Raw genomic sequence first — 16,295 nt, forward strand, 5'->3', positions numbered from 1 at the left:
ATCTAAACATCTAAACATATCAACAGAAATTGCTTGTTCAATAGTATAGGATAAGAAATATCATGCAATCTTAGAGGTTCATCTGAATTTCTAAAGATTAACATTATTTGATTTCATTCTACTTTTTTGTTTGACTGTTTTCTTATTTCTCCACTATTCACAATGACATGCATAGTGATGAATAACTTCAGAAACTGACGCTTCTCATTTTCATCCAAATAGAAGTTTAGTGTAGATGATATTTGCTGTGGATGCCATTTATTGATTCGGTCACTATGTAGTATTCTGTAAAATTGAACTCTCAGCATTTTAATAGTCATTGGATTAAAAGGAGTGTCAGAAACAATGGACTTCTTCAACCTAAATCTGTTTGCCGTATCGCGTTAATTGTGACACAACCGTAGCGGGAGGGAGAAAGGTATTGAGACCTTTGTATTTAATTTAATACATTTTTTTAGTCCTTGACAAAGAAATAGGAGTGTAGTGTGTTGCCAGCTCGGTGTATTGCAAGTGCAATGTATTGATTGCCACCACTTGACCCAGAAAATAAGTAAAAGTTGACAATGATCTTGATAGAAGCCATGACCTACCGCACGGTACTGAGGTAGCAAGATTAACATCACAGACAAGGACGTTGCTATATATTCGATAATGCAATATCAATAGATATTATATTAATGAATAGCACTAGCTATACTCAATTTGATTAAATATACACTTTTAAGAATACCATAAAATACTAAGCCTTCATCATATGTGAATATATATATAACCATAGAGAAACGATAGCATAAGTAGATATCCCATGCTATAGTGCGTTTATGTCGCAACTTTTACAGTTATCCCAAGCCGATAGTTCACGTAGTTCTTTCCCATGCAGCTGTGTGACGCTGGTAGTCTCTCAAATTGTGCCGGTCATACACTCTCACCCCAACAAAACAGTAAAAATTGACAATAATCGACAGTACGCGGCTTGAGATAACAGTAAAAGTTGCGACAAAACGCCCTATATCATGGGATATCTATTTACGCTATTGTTTCTCTATGATATAACTTTACTACATCTCTAAAAGACAAGGCATCTCGAACATTTTTCAATTTTGAAACAATGTAAGCTGTGGAAGAAATCAGAAACTCTCAAGTGATTCAAGTGTATTATCCATTTTGAAAGTGAGATTTTCTTCTTGCTTAAAATATTCGCTTAGAGACAAGACATTCTTGTAGATTATTCATTTTCAAAAGAAGCTCAACAGCGCCAAAAACGTCTAGTAGATACAAGGCAATATCGAGTACTATAATATCAAATATCATTCAATGTTTGCATGAAACTCCCTTGGAAAAACGGGGCGAGAGGTATTTCAAGCTACCAACTTAGAATTCAGCCCCTCTGTTCAATAGAGAGGCTTCTACTTATGAAGCAGTGACCAGTGGACCACAATAAACCAGACTAACCAAGGGTGAAGAATGCGCAATGGAATGTGCAGCAGGAAACCAGAGCTCAGCTATTAAACACCCAAGTCCGATATCCCCCGAAATCGATTGGTAGCTTTGCAAATTTGGCTATCTCTTCCTTGCTGGTATGAGAAAATTATTAAGAAAGAATTTCATAACTCACTCAATTGTTGATCGGCTTTACTGGGTTGAAGCTCAGATTGAAGAGGGAGTAGTAATCAGTTTTGAAACCTCGTGGTATGACAAGGAGTTATTCCTTTGTTGCTTTTGTTGTTGTTGTTGTCATCCTTATCATTCTTATTCACCACTTTTACTTTGATTTATCTTCTTAAATCTCCTCCTTCATCCTCCCATTATTTTCATCCATTTTTGTCTTCTTCAATTTCTGTCTCTCCTTCTTCAGCCTCCTACTTCTACTTTTCCTTCTCCTTATCTATTTTCTTGGTTTACCTCTATCCTCGATTCTTCATCATCGAAATCTATTTTTAAATCCATCAAAAAATATGTTTAATGTCATACTTCTTTCTTTTAACTTGATCAAATCCTCCGTTTCAAATTATATCATTTAAGATTCGTCCTCTTAATCATCATCAATCTTTTTCTTCTGCTACTTCCCTCCTCTCTGGAAATATGTTTATGTGTAATCGATCTACGAGTGCAACTCATGTGATGAAACAGTAATGTTTTTATTAGCTTGAAGATTTCATTATTCACAGATTGTAACTCTAATACAGTTCTAGATTGGCTCATCATAAACCAATTTCACTGTTTTTTTAGGTATGGTCCAGATTGCTTGCAATTTTCTATCAGTATTAAATGTATATGGGAATATTTTACAATTAAGAACTCTCCAATATTCACTGAGTTCATAAACAATCAAACATTAATTACTAATACTTGAACATTTAAAAAGGGACTGGCTTGATGCTTTTTGAAACATAATTGAAAAGAACCCTATCCTCATGTGCTGCTGTATCGGTCAAGATAAGCCAGAGAGCATTTCTTGGAAAAATTTTCATCTCTTCCTCTAAAATTTGTAAGCCCTCATCTGATTGGCTTTCTAGTCTTTGTAAGACGTGATGTGATTGGCTATTTAAGATTCAGGGTTTCCTCAGTTTTTGTTATACAATAAAAAATGAGATTGTACTTAAATAAATTATATAATAGACCCTAAGCATTTCAATTAACTAAATCTTAATGTCTGCTAATATAATAATGAATACATTTACTTTTTTATGTGAGCTTTGTACACTCTTGTTTTTTCATATATTTTTAGATACCAATAAATATTTAAATAACATAATGATCATTACTTTTACATTACATAAACCTTTCTTTAACATAGAATATTTAATAATTATTATCCAAATAAAATATATTTAATTCATAATAGTCGAGTGATCAGTCAGCTGATTTGCTCGCATGATAAATCAATAAATTGTCGGCTGATCTAAGATCATGTGACATGCTAAAACAAAACAAAGAATTCTAACCTCAAATCATGCAAATGTTTTTTATAATCTGCCAATAAATAACTAAGTCGCTTTATAATTTTATTCAGCCAAAGAATTCAAACTAGTGCATAATTATATTTTCCATGGTTCTCTTATCGCTTTATAGATAGTATGACTGCTTCGCAAATCACAGTCGAGATAATGTAAATCTCATCGCAACTCAATTCAACCATTCAACATCTCATCTCAATTCAACAGATTCGTTAGAAGCAAAATGCCATCCAGATTCCGAGAACGTCTTGAAAATGGAATACTAATATTGAATAATTGCTGCTCATCACAATTGAGTTGTCTGCGCCCGAGCGTGATGAAGGAGGAAGGAAGATGTCTCTCCTCTCAGCAGAAATATGAAGATGATTGTTGTGATAATAATGGAGAAAATCTTAATTTAGCTTGCAAAAATCAGCGTAATCCACTCGGATCTTGTGACCTTGGAGATTAATTTCGGCCAATCAAAAGCCGGATTAGGCGCGCTCCGCTGCATCCAATTAGGTTCTCAATTTAATGAAATCGCCATCTTTGACATTTTTCTCTGCTTTCTTACTTTATCCCAATACACTTTCTCATAATCTTTTCCTCTTCAGTTTTGAAACTTCATTTTATAATTTTCCTTAACATACTTACCCTCTTTCCACTTATCCATCTCCTGATCCTGCAGTTTTTCCTTTTTCTTCTTCTTCTCCTCCTTCTCCATCATGACATCCTATTCCTTCTATTCTTCATCCTTCGTCTGCTCACACTTAAGCTTCTCTCTCTCCTTCTCCTTCCCTTTTTTCACACCCTCCTCCTCTCACCCTTATCCTAATTCTCTTTCTCCTTCTTTTTACATCATTGCTCCTGCTCCTCCACCACCTCTTCCTTTTCTTTCTGTACTCTACCTCTCGCTTCTCTTTGTTTAATAAATTCTCTTCCTTCTCCTCTCTTACTCTTCCTCTTCTTTCCATCTTCTTTCATCATTCCTATTTTCCCTCCTACTCACCTTTACTAATTAACACTCTTCTTTTTCTACTTCCTTCTTCTCTTCACCTCACTTCTCCTTCACCTTCTCCTTCTTCCCCTTATAAATGTTTGTCCTCTTCTCATTTTCTTCCCATGATTCCTCATTTTACTCCTCCCCCTCAGCCACTTCACAATCTCTTTTCAATGCTTCCTCTCCTTCTTCTTATTAATCTCCTGTGACACCCAGTTTCTCCTCACTCTTTATCAATTTCCCAATGTTTCTTTTCTTATCAGCTCCTAATCTCCTTTTTCCAAACTCTTCTCCTTTATTCCCATCTCCTTGTATACGTACAGCTCATTAATTAGATACCTATCTGAATCCTATACTCTTCTTTATACTACTTTTCATTCCCTGTTCCCCTTTTCTAGAAACAGGAGTCTCCTTCCTACACTTTTGTATTTTTTTAATTTCACGTACCTTCTTCCCTTTCTATTCTCCTCTTCCATCATCACCTTCTTCCTCAAAGAGGAAAGTCCTCCTTAGATTGAGGCACAATTCCATCTCTCATGGAATAAATGATTAAGAGCAAAGTTTGATATTTGAGAGGGAAGTTTCCGAGACAACAAGCTGACAATCAATATAGAATTGCAACTTCACCATCTTCTAATGGGATTAAAATCTATTTCATAGACGAGCAGCATCCTGATAAACTGAATAATTCCTGAAACCTTGGAATTACTTCCCAATATCAAATAATCAAGCTAATAATATTTTGAAGTCTTGGCTACTTGATTTTCGATGAGAATGAGAACATATCAATATATTGAAGTTACAATGAATTTCTGTTTGTTTTCATAATATTGATTTGAATTCGAATATCTTGATGAGAGAGAGCAGCTTCTTTTAACACACGTCAGGAGCTATATCGCCTTCAGATTATCTCTTGAAGAGCGTTTCTTGAATATTATTGGATATATTTGGATACACATCACCCAATAATAACTAAAATCCAATCGATTTACACCCAAATAATAGTTATTATCCGAAAATAATCTTACCAGCTTCAAAACAATTCCAGCAATGGTTTCAAGATACTTGAAAATATTAAAAATCAAATAATCCTTCTCTTTTAACTTCTTTTGACTTTCAATGCCATTTTAATGTGAGACAAAATAAACTTTCCAATAAATTTTGTTCACACACTTTTATGAAAATACGAGTAGCCCTCACCAAGAAAGTGAATATAGAATTCCAAGTTACATTGAAATTCATTGTTACGTTAATCCAAGTAACGTGTTTATTTATTGTGGAAATGAGTTCTGATTATAAACGCTATTTCTTATCAAATAAAACATCCAAAACCTTCAACTACAAATAGAATCAACCATTAAACCCACCGATCCACCTTAACCTTATGTTATATTTTCTAAATTACAATAATTAATAAGTACCTCCTGATTCTACGTACTAAAGATTAATAACTTGTTAACTTTATCTGAAGCGTACAACATAGGGATGATAAAAAGTAAGAACAAATTGAATAAGGTCAATTTTATTAATGTATTTTAACATTTCAAATCTACTTCAAAAAGTTGACACCGTGAATAGAAAGTTTAAAACTTGCTCAGGTACCTAAGTGCACTATTGAAGGCTTCAGGGAATTTTCAAGATTCTAAACAAAATATAACAGCCATTTACTCGCTCACTCTCAATTATGTATTTTCTTCTCTCGTCCGCTCACTTTCTTTCTCTCTCTCTCTCCTCTCTCTCTCTCTCTCTCTCTCTCTCTCTCTCTCTCCATCTCTCTCTCTCTCTCTGACCCTCCAAAGTTTCTCCGACCTCTTCATTCGTGATTTAAAACGAATATCCTGAGAGTCAGCCATTTTGTCTAGCCTTTCATCCAAGTGGAAGATTTTATAATGAATAGGTCATTGTTTGCTAGTGTACTAAACTGGAAAGTGCAAGGTTCTTCGACTTCTTGGAAATGACATTTTTGACGAAAGACTTTGAATCGTTCTGCCTTTAGTTTTTCCATATGCAATACAAGAAAATTAATATAGATTATAACTTTTCGAATAATCAGTTTTCACGAGTTATGCACATACAAATTTTGGACTACCAACATCCTCTTTGAAAAAAAACTAATTTTATACTGATTCAGAATTTTTCTTGGAAATTATTTCAGATATTGGAATGACTAGTTGGAACATATCAATGAAAAATTACGTGAAAACTGAGTAGGTTCATACCTTAGCCGTGATTCCTTCATTCCCCTTCCAGTTTTTTTTTATTTTCTTTTCTTCAAAATTTACTTTCAAAACTCAACTTCTATTGATTTCTCAAAGACCTTTCAAAAGCAACAAGTTCTAAATCAAGATTAAATGCAACATCTATTCTTCAGATCATCACCAACAGATTTCCTGCAGTTTCGAAGTTAGTTTAAACTCTGTTCACTGGAAGTTTCAAATACGAAATTTGATCCAGCAGTATCTATATAATATATAAAAGCGAAAGGGCACTCACTCACTGACTGACTGACTCACTCACTCACTCACTCACTCACTCACTCGCAGAACTAAAAATCTACCGGACCAAAAACGTTCAAATTTGGTAGGTATGTTCAGTTGGCCCTTTAAAGGTGCACTAAGAACGGATTTGGAAAAATTTTCAAAGATACGCCCAAAATCTGCGTTTTTCCAGCGTTTTCTCAACTTTATCGAGAACAAATGAACAGAAAACGTTCAAATTTAGTACAAAAGCTCAGCTAGGGTGTAATAATGTTGTATTAGAAACAATTTGCAATAACGTCAAAGATACGCCCAAAAAAAGCGTTTTCCAGCGCGTTTTCTTAGCTTTATCGAGAACAAATGATCAGAAAATGTTCAAATTTAGTACAGAAGCTCAGCTAGGGTGTGATAATGTTGTGTTAGTTTTTTTTTTTTTGCTTTCTCAGCTTTGACTTTCTGATGGAATGAAGCATGCTCAAATGAAAAATGCAGGCGAGCGAAGCGAGCCCGCTGATCTCATTTTTGGACGATCCAGTCGGGGGTCCAGGGGGCAGAGCCCCCTGGCTAGACGGATCTGGCTAGACGGAGCGAAGCGAGGGATTTGATCTAGCAGTATTATATTATATTTGAATATACAATGAAAAGAAAATTAGGTTTCAGATCAGACTTGATTGACGATCCAATAATTACGACGCACTTATGAAGTTCATGTTCACACCATTTTTCCGAATGATGAGTTTTCATCTAGGTTTGAAGTACCTATAGCAGTAGCCATGGAACCGCCATTGCGTGGGTGGAGAGAGCCAAAGAGCACTTTACTGATTAATTGGATCGTTTCGCCGTAGTCAGCAAGAGCAATGCAAAGTATCGGACACATCAGTCGCGCTAATTGCCTATACAAAGCAATCAAGGCGCTTGTTTGTGTTGCACTCTCCTATGTGACTGTATGTGTGTGAGTGTGTGAGTGTGCCCAACTGTGACCCATATTGCCGCGACATGCTTGGGATCATACTGATAATGGGAAGCTTTTTTTACATCCATTTATTTATTTGTTTTCAGCGTTGGTATCCTGAAAAATAATAGCTGCCGTTCATTTGTTGGGAGGATTGGTGTTCTGTTAATAGCTTGGTGGGTATCGAAAAGCCTGAATTCCAAGGATAACGTAGATTGTCATTGTATGGCAGTTATATGTATTAGTTAAGAGTCGTTAATACCTTTGAGGCAAATCGAATTTGTACTTCAACGTTTTAGGTGAGATTCTTTAGATTGGAAATACTGGCCTTCATGAAATTCATGCTTTTTTCAAATTTGGGCCTTCCGCCCCCTAAACAATCATAAATCATATCATATTAATAATGATGTTCTTAAATCATATCAATAATCGAATTTTCGTTCAACTAAATCTAAGAGATTTTACAATAGAAAAAATAAGTAATGCTGACATATTTGTCCATCTTCACGATACTACTAAAACTACTGGGCGGTCGAAATCATCCTCATCCATTCTTGAACTTCATGAGGCTTAAAATGTTGTAAATAGGATTACATCACATTCCAGAAGTAAAAGTAATCTGTTGTGACTTTCTCCACATCTTCAATACATTGAACAAAAACGGTTTGTGAGACTATTATAGAATAGATAGATTTTTTCCATCTGTCTATCCATATTTAGGTGGAATTTATTCATTCATTTATCCACTTATTTGGAACAACAATTTATTTCCTATTATCTCCTTTTCGCGGACAAAGTCCAGCAACATACTGTACTTTTTGTGAGTAGTATGTTGTTCACTTGTGAATATTTTGTATGGATTTCGAGTGAATAAATTTGATTTGATTTGATCAATCTTTATGGAGAATGATTTTTCTCCAAAAACTAGAAGTTTTCGAGATTAAATGGAAAAATTTAAAAAATGTCCGAAATTTTAGGGGGTTTTGGGGGTGAAGCCGCCCTCTGGCGTGTCAGCAAATTAGGTACAAATAAGGTATCCTTATTTATGCTTTATAGCATAAATATGCATGCCAAATTTCAGATTAATACAACATTTTGTTCTTGAGATAAAAATTCCTGAGTGAAAAAAACAAAATGGCAGTTATAAGGATAGGATAACCGCTGTGTTTTGGACACTTCAAATATGACATTTGTTGTCTCCTATCATCAAGGACCAATACCCTGAAATTTTCGACACTACTTCTGAAACTCTCTGTATAAGGAAAATAACTACAAAAACCAGAGTATTTGGACTAAACTTTCAGACCAATTTCAAGTGCGTCATTGCTTGATGAGTGACTGCATCACATATAGATCTAATATTTGAAATCCCTTACAATAATAATCCATATTCATTAGAAGCAGTGGATGTATTTGTAAACAAACCAATCAATACGATGAATATGATGAATGCACGATCAGAATGAATGGATTGTCGACACTTTTAGCAGTGAGTCATGCCAATACAGCACAGATGCATGACTCATAGCCTTAACACCACACACCTCCATCATCCTCAAATTGAATCAGCATTTACATGATTCGATTTGCATGATAATTTTCCAAACATGTATAGCTGAAGAGGAAATGTGATGGAGGGACCTTGGCTTACTTAGTCTCACAACCACAACTACTATGGTAGGCATAGGTAGGCTACCTACTACAAAACAGATTCAACAAGATGCCAACTATTAGTGAGGCCACTTTCTCAACAACTTCCTTTTGTGGTGAACTTTATTCTTTAATATGAGTGTGTATAATGACCGAATTTAAATTCGTTGTCATTGAGAGATTCAACAGCTATGAAATAAAGAACAAGACGAAGACTGAGGAAGAATTAAGTGAAGAATATAAAAAGGAGGAAGTTGAAGAAAAAGAAGAAGAAGAAGAAGAAGAAGAAGAAATGCACAATAAAAGGAAGTAGAAACTGGAAAACAGTTTTAGAGGAATAGAAGAGGAAGTCCAAATGTGGATTATCGCAACTTTCAAGTTCAGGTAATTAGATGTTGTCAGTCCGGAGTTACTACAGCTGAAACCTGTTTTCTATAAATCATAGATCAACAATAATATTCATTCCGTTACTGTAAACTGTGGACTCAAAATAAGGTTTGGGAGGAAATTGCGGTGAACAATGAATCGTGGTTGAAATGATAACTGATGCCTAAGCCTAAGCATACCTATTCAAGAGTCAAAAGTGAACCGCCCTTCACGTACCCCTAACTTTTTTGAACGCCATTTTGGAAAATTTCTGTACTTTTTCAATTTTCCTGAAATATCTTACAAATTATCTACCATTCGCTCAGGATAATTTCTGCAGTACTTATAATTTCAAGAGAATAACACTGCATATTTTTCTATTTGAGATAACAAAGATTTTTCAATACTAAGTTATGGATTATCTTATCTTAAAAAATAGTAACGGTTTCCAATTTCCAATCATCATTATTATTTTTCTTGATACATTAAGTCTGAAAGCCGGTTTCTGGTACATATCTGTCACCAAAATTTCACTAAGCATGAAGTCTAGAGTTGTTACATAATATGGTAGTCGTTACATGAATGTTTTTAAATTTTAGAGAATGATAGAAAAACATTGAAACCTTCTATGTAGAATGAAATAAGATATTGATCAAAAACGCCGGAAATAACGCATAGTTGGATTAAAAACAATGACTCCAGTTAATTTTTTTTCAACTTAAAAATTAATTTATTTCTCACAAAATATAATTACAAAACATTGTACCGGCTAATTATCAATAAGCTGTAATCATGTCGTTTCCAAACATATATAGACTGTAATAAATAATACTGTAGGAATGAATAAATAAATGTAGGAAATAACGCATAGATGGATTAAAAACAATGACTCCAGTTAATTATCAATAAGCTGTAATCATGTCGTCTCCAAAACATATATAGACTGTTCATAATATTAGAAACACCAGTATAAAGATTATGATCCGTGCAAATATCAATCAGTTTATGCAAAGATGAGTCTACACTCTTCAGAATGTAGCATACTGTAAGTTGAACACATTACACACAGCAGTATCTCTAGTTTGTGCAAAGGTGTGTCTGTATATATAGCAGTTGGTAGCTCTTCAATTTCCGTTTTCAATTCAGTTCCGGTCATCTCATCAACTACAGTTCCAATTTCAATTCACTTGATCACTATATACCTGTACATATTCGAGCTGCCTCCTATGTAACCTCATCTATGTATATCCATAGTTACAGTAGCTTCCGACTTCAACAAGGTCGATTTGTGGGCGAAGCTATGGTATAATGGATAATTGCACCTAATTTTCAGGACAGGTTGGCATTCTATTTGAGCTCATTATTGATCTAAATAATTATTGCTAGGGTAGCAGCATGCAACTGGGTAGAAGTTTTCAGTTTTGTAGTGGTGCATATCAATGTAGTGATGATGTGGTGCATATCAATAACTCACCAAACTACATGACTAACTATTACTGTTTGTTGCAACATTATTAATTACAGTACCAGTAAACTAAATGCCTGAATATCGCACAGCAAGATATAGTGTGAATGGAGCAATATTATTGGTAGTTGGTTAATCCAACTACCAATAGTTACAAAAACTATTGTGTTTTAGAGAAGATAGTGTGTATCCATATGGAATGAAATCACTTGAGTAGGTAATTCCGGTTGTTACACCATTATCAGTATCCAGAAACTAGAACAAACTAAAACATGGAGTAGAAGAATATAAATAGGTAAAAATGAAGTCGTATAGTTGGCAGTAGGTATATCTATAACAACAACGTTTTGAGTTCTAGTTGAAGCTGTAGTAGTACAAAAAAATGAGGTAGTAGATCTTAGATGAAACGATTTTTAGTAACTAGTTCCGGTTGTAACACAATCATAAATGAAAATGATCAAAAACTAAACACTAGAACACCGAGAAACCGAATAGTATGTGAACGAACCGAATGAATAGTGTAAATAAAGCAATATGTTTGATGACAAATCAAGGTTGAAGTTTTTGATTGGTCGAGACAAGAAACGTCTGGGAATTTCAGCCAGAAGACACAATTGAACAACAAAAAATATCAAATTTCAATGTATCACGCTATAATGGCAGTTGAGAAAGATAGGGGAACAGCGTTGAAGATTCTCTGTCTTGCCACTACCTTCTATAAAATATGGCTGATACCGGTACCAGTATATCTGATGTAATAATATTAACTGTTCATTCTTGTTAAAACTGATTAAACAGTTATATTTTATTCCTCAAGAAAATAAATTTTTCATTGATTCAATAATACATTTTTAAATTCAGATTGGATACTTTGTTAATTGAATTATATTTTTACATGATTGAAGAACGATGTGGAAACTTTGCAGAGCTAAAAAAGAATAGGGCTGCCTGCTTTGTCGATTGATGGACAAGGATAGCAACACCAATGTTGAACAAATACTGTCATTATAACGAGTTACCTCTATAGTTGATGTTACTCTTGTATTGTGGCCTATAAAGGTATTTTCGAAATTATGGTAGTTAATAAACAAGGGAGTGAACACACACATTGAAATTAAATTTGCAAAACATTTTTCATATTCATTGTAACCTATACTGTTGAAACAGTAACCATAGCTGATGAAACAGTATTGGCAGAGGGCCGATTAGATAACAATAATCAAGATAGATATCAGAAACTAATTCTAGTTTTATCCTTGGTACCAAGATTATTCCTTGGTTTATAATATAAAGATGGGAATTAATGAGATATTGCAATTATTCAAATGCTAATAAATTAATTAATATTATTAAACGAAAATCCAAATTCATATGAGATGAGCGCTGCTATCCAGTGATTGTCACTTTGGTGTAAGGGTAAGCATTCCTGACCGGCAATTAGGAGGTACTGGGTTCGATTCCCGGGCTGACAAATAATTTTTGAATAGTAGGGCTCATCGAATTTCCATCTAGCTGTTTACCCTGTTGTAATATTTGGAGTATCAGAGGTATTCGGGGTGAATTACAGCATTTAATTTGGATTTTCGTTTAATAATAATAGTTTATAATATAAGATAAGGTTCTTCAATCTGTTTCAAGGTTTAAAAGTAGCATATTGTCTTCTTCTCCTTCCTTACACTATCATCCATTCTCTTTCAATCGCATCTATCTTCCTCCAAAGAATCTATTTCTCTCTTATACAAACACAAGCTCTCACTTATGGGCTCAGGTGGATGCAATTTCCTTCAGCGCCAATAAGCACGTTACACACTCAACACAATTTCCCCTCTTCCTTCTTTGCTTCTCCACAATTCTTCTATTCTTATGTGCATCTTTCCCCTACTTACTCCACCTCCATCTTCATGTCTCAGCTTTGTTAAACCAATCACCCTTGAACAAGATTTCCGAATACCCAATCTGAACACCCTTTCAGAATGGCCTTTCTATACAATGAGCCATATCACATCTTGCATGTGTTTATTGTCAACTGGACTTTTGACACGCTATAAAAGCTATTTCTATACGCAGAAATGTTCTTCGATGGGCAGGCAATAATATTAGGTTGCTCCAATATATTTCTTTTTTGAAATATCATGTTTTTCATAGTTTCACTTCATACGATACTGTCATTCTACTATTAAATAAATTTTGAGCAATGCTTTTTCACTTTTTACTCAAATTGAAACGGGTTAATTTGATCATGGTAGACCTGGATATTTAAAAAAAAATTGTTATATCAAGTTTATTCTTCAGTAAAAGCCATTGAACTATTCTGATCAATTTTAACATAATCTACTTATCAAATTCAAAGATTATAACTGTATTCTGGAAACGTTCATCAACAATGACATATAAGATTATCTGAGTATCAACATTCACTCATGAGCTATTTCCATTTTCCAGTCATTAATTATTGATACACTATAATAAATTATCAACTACATAATGTACATTATAAATATTTGAGCTCTAGGATAAAGACATTTCTGATTGGACTTCTATAATTTTTGGTCTAAGACTATAAGTATAATTCTATGTCTCAATTCAAGTTTTGAAAGTTGTATCAGAGCTTGTAAGATTCGGTGGAATTTTTTTAGAAGTTATTAGAGGGAAATATGCATGAGTAGTTTGAAACATATTGGCTTCGCAAAACAAGTACAAACAACAGCTGAAATTAATATGACAAGGCCTCAACTACTGTTGGCTGATCCCTTATATTGGGAAACTTCAAAATTGCAACTTTCAGGCGTTTAGTTACATCTCATCAAGGAAGTAGCGAACAAACGGGTTAGCAAATATGAAACCTCCACCACCCACACTAATCTTCCTCCTGCACCTCCTAATCCTCCAACAACTCTTTCTCTTTCCCACCTCCTCCTCCTCTTCTTCTTCTTTTTCGCGACACAAACATTCTCTTGAAGCAGTTCAGCTGCTGAATTCCCAGCTCATAGGGTGGAATTTTGTTGAACTTTACTAAAGCTCCCCTTCCCTCCCCCATCCAATTTGGGCAACCCCTTGTTAGCTAGGCCTACACACACAAGGAGTCACGTACATACTCTCTCCATATAGGTTGTTTGTGACAGCTCAATCAAATATTTGAGTAAAACTTGCAATGTCAGTAGTTACCCTCCCACACCAGCCACCACATTACTTCATTATCCCTCGAATTAATTTGTAACACAAGAATGGCAATGAGCTGTTACCAAATAGAGTTTCAAGAATCACCCTCTCCCATAGCATATTTTCTGAGAGTATAGAAATAGAATGAATGAATGACTATGTAACAAAGTGTAATTGCATTCTATACAGTCAGTGAGTCTCACTCAATCTTCCTCTTTCTCACTCTCACTTCATCTCTTCTTCTGCCACTCTCTCTTAATTAATATTTTTCTCACATTCAATATTATAGAATATCGTAAATTAAAACAGAATTTTATCTTTATGTCGTTCAATAATATTCATCAGTTCACTTTGTAAAATACATTGAATTGTTAGCATATACATAATACCATATGAATTAGTGTTTAAGTCAGTATAAAACATTAAATTAATAATGCTATCCATCGAGAGAACAGAGACCTAAAAAACCTAGCAACGTATTATTCTGTATTTGTTCTACTCATTTCTGATCGAGTAACCCAATGTATATCCGATGATATTATTGTTGACATTTTACCATATCATATTGCATTCTTTATAGTTGCGACATTCAATCTGCTGTTCATGCAACTGATGCAGGAGACACCGCGATACTGTAGGTTGCAACTTTCAAGTTACCACTGAGTGCAGTTGCTTTCCTTGCTTGCATTCAGTATTGCAGCCTGGAGCCTGCAGTGTTGTAGCTGCCAAGAACAAGGAGCAAGCGGACAACTCGCCATGTCGGATTATTCCGAAGTTGGAAGCTCAAATTTAACCTGCCCTCATTCCTCATGTTCCTTTAACACCACATTCATTCACATCATAATCTCTCTATAGCTTATAACACGTCTTCCGCTAATTATGGGAGACTACAGTATTCTACAGTTGAGTCGTGGAATCGCACAATGACGTTCACCGAATTTCTAACTGATGAGTCACCACTGATAAGCTAATAGTTCCTGGTAGTAGGCAGTCGTTTTGTTTCGCATCATGTCTGGCAGAGAGTGCTATGATCCTATGATTGTCTCTCGACTAGTACGGATAGTACGCATGCGCACAACTGGGTGAACCACAGATTACAGTAGACAGAAAGATTGAGGTTGAGGAGTAAAAAAAAACAAGGGAATCAACTGCCGAAAATGCATTGTAATGCGCATGCGTAAATTACTTTTGCCATTCCCTATGTTTATCATAAAAAATTATTAGAAAATTACGAATGATACCAAAATATTGAGATTTAAAAGCAGAAACTTAACCCCCCAACACAAACCCGCTCTTACCTTTGAAACATTCTTTTAGGTTATACTACTATTGACAATTGATTACGTCAAGAATAACGACAGTAATAGAAGTCGACCATGAGAGGAGGGCCAAATTCCATCAACAATCACATTTTTCCATTTAAAACAACATTTCAAACATAAGAAAACAACATGTAACAAACAGAGATCAAGACCAGAGTTTTCCTCCTCATTATTTATTTCATTTATTCAATTAGGCTACTACTGACTTATTTTCATGATACATTATAAATTTTCTTTCTAATTTTTTTGATATCCTCACCAATTCAGTTATTACTATTATTATTACATCTATAATAAATTAGTTTGTGACCAGTCCTTAATGAAGAGATTTTGACACGACGTTCTAGAAACTGATGATCAAATTAAAAATATAAATATCATCCTTAAACATGGAGAAATTTGATAATTATCTGTGGGGTTCAAAAAAAAAACTCTATAAATGTACATAGGTGATAGAAACAATGATGGAGAGCATATAATGAACCTTAGTGTTGGTTTAACCGTTGTTTTTGAGAAAAACTGAATTCATTATGATTTCAATGATTGAGAATTTTCTGGTCATTCTGCTATAAAGAATACTTGAAAATGCTTAAAATTGAAATAGTAGGTTACTGTACATTCATTTCTTATAAAAACCATTTTTGCTATCATTTGAGTTGAATCACAAAAGAAAATGACTAGGCAATGTTTTCGTCTATTTTCAATATATTTTTATTGATCGAGATAATTTTTATACTTCATCATCATTCACAATTGATAGCATGATGCATGATTCACATTATATTGTAGAGTTGATAACAATGTCTATTATAGTGAGGTCCAGGTTATAATGGCAGTGGAGAAAGATAGGAGAAAAGCGTTGCCAAGTCTCTCCATTTTGCCACTGAGTGTACACAGCTATTACTCAATTCATCCCATTAAAATTCATCCAATAATAATTATCATTTCCTTGATAAAATAATCAATTT

The 16,295-nt window shown here is 34.3% G+C and overlaps 1 protein-coding gene across 1 annotated transcript in view; it reads left to right on the top strand.

Moving 5' to 3' along the window:
* The window catches only part of LOC111058998 (spermatogenesis-associated protein 17-like), a 263,715-nt gene that overhangs the window by 189,862 nt on the left and 57,558 nt on the right, over window positions 1–16,295 (top strand). The window lies entirely within an intron of this gene.

The sequence above is a fragment of the Nilaparvata lugens genome, chromosome 1 (assembly GCF_014356525.2).
Source record: "Nilaparvata lugens isolate BPH chromosome 1, ASM1435652v1, whole genome shotgun sequence".
NCBI classification, from domain to species: domain Eukaryota; kingdom Metazoa; phylum Arthropoda; class Insecta; order Hemiptera; family Delphacidae; genus Nilaparvata; species Nilaparvata lugens.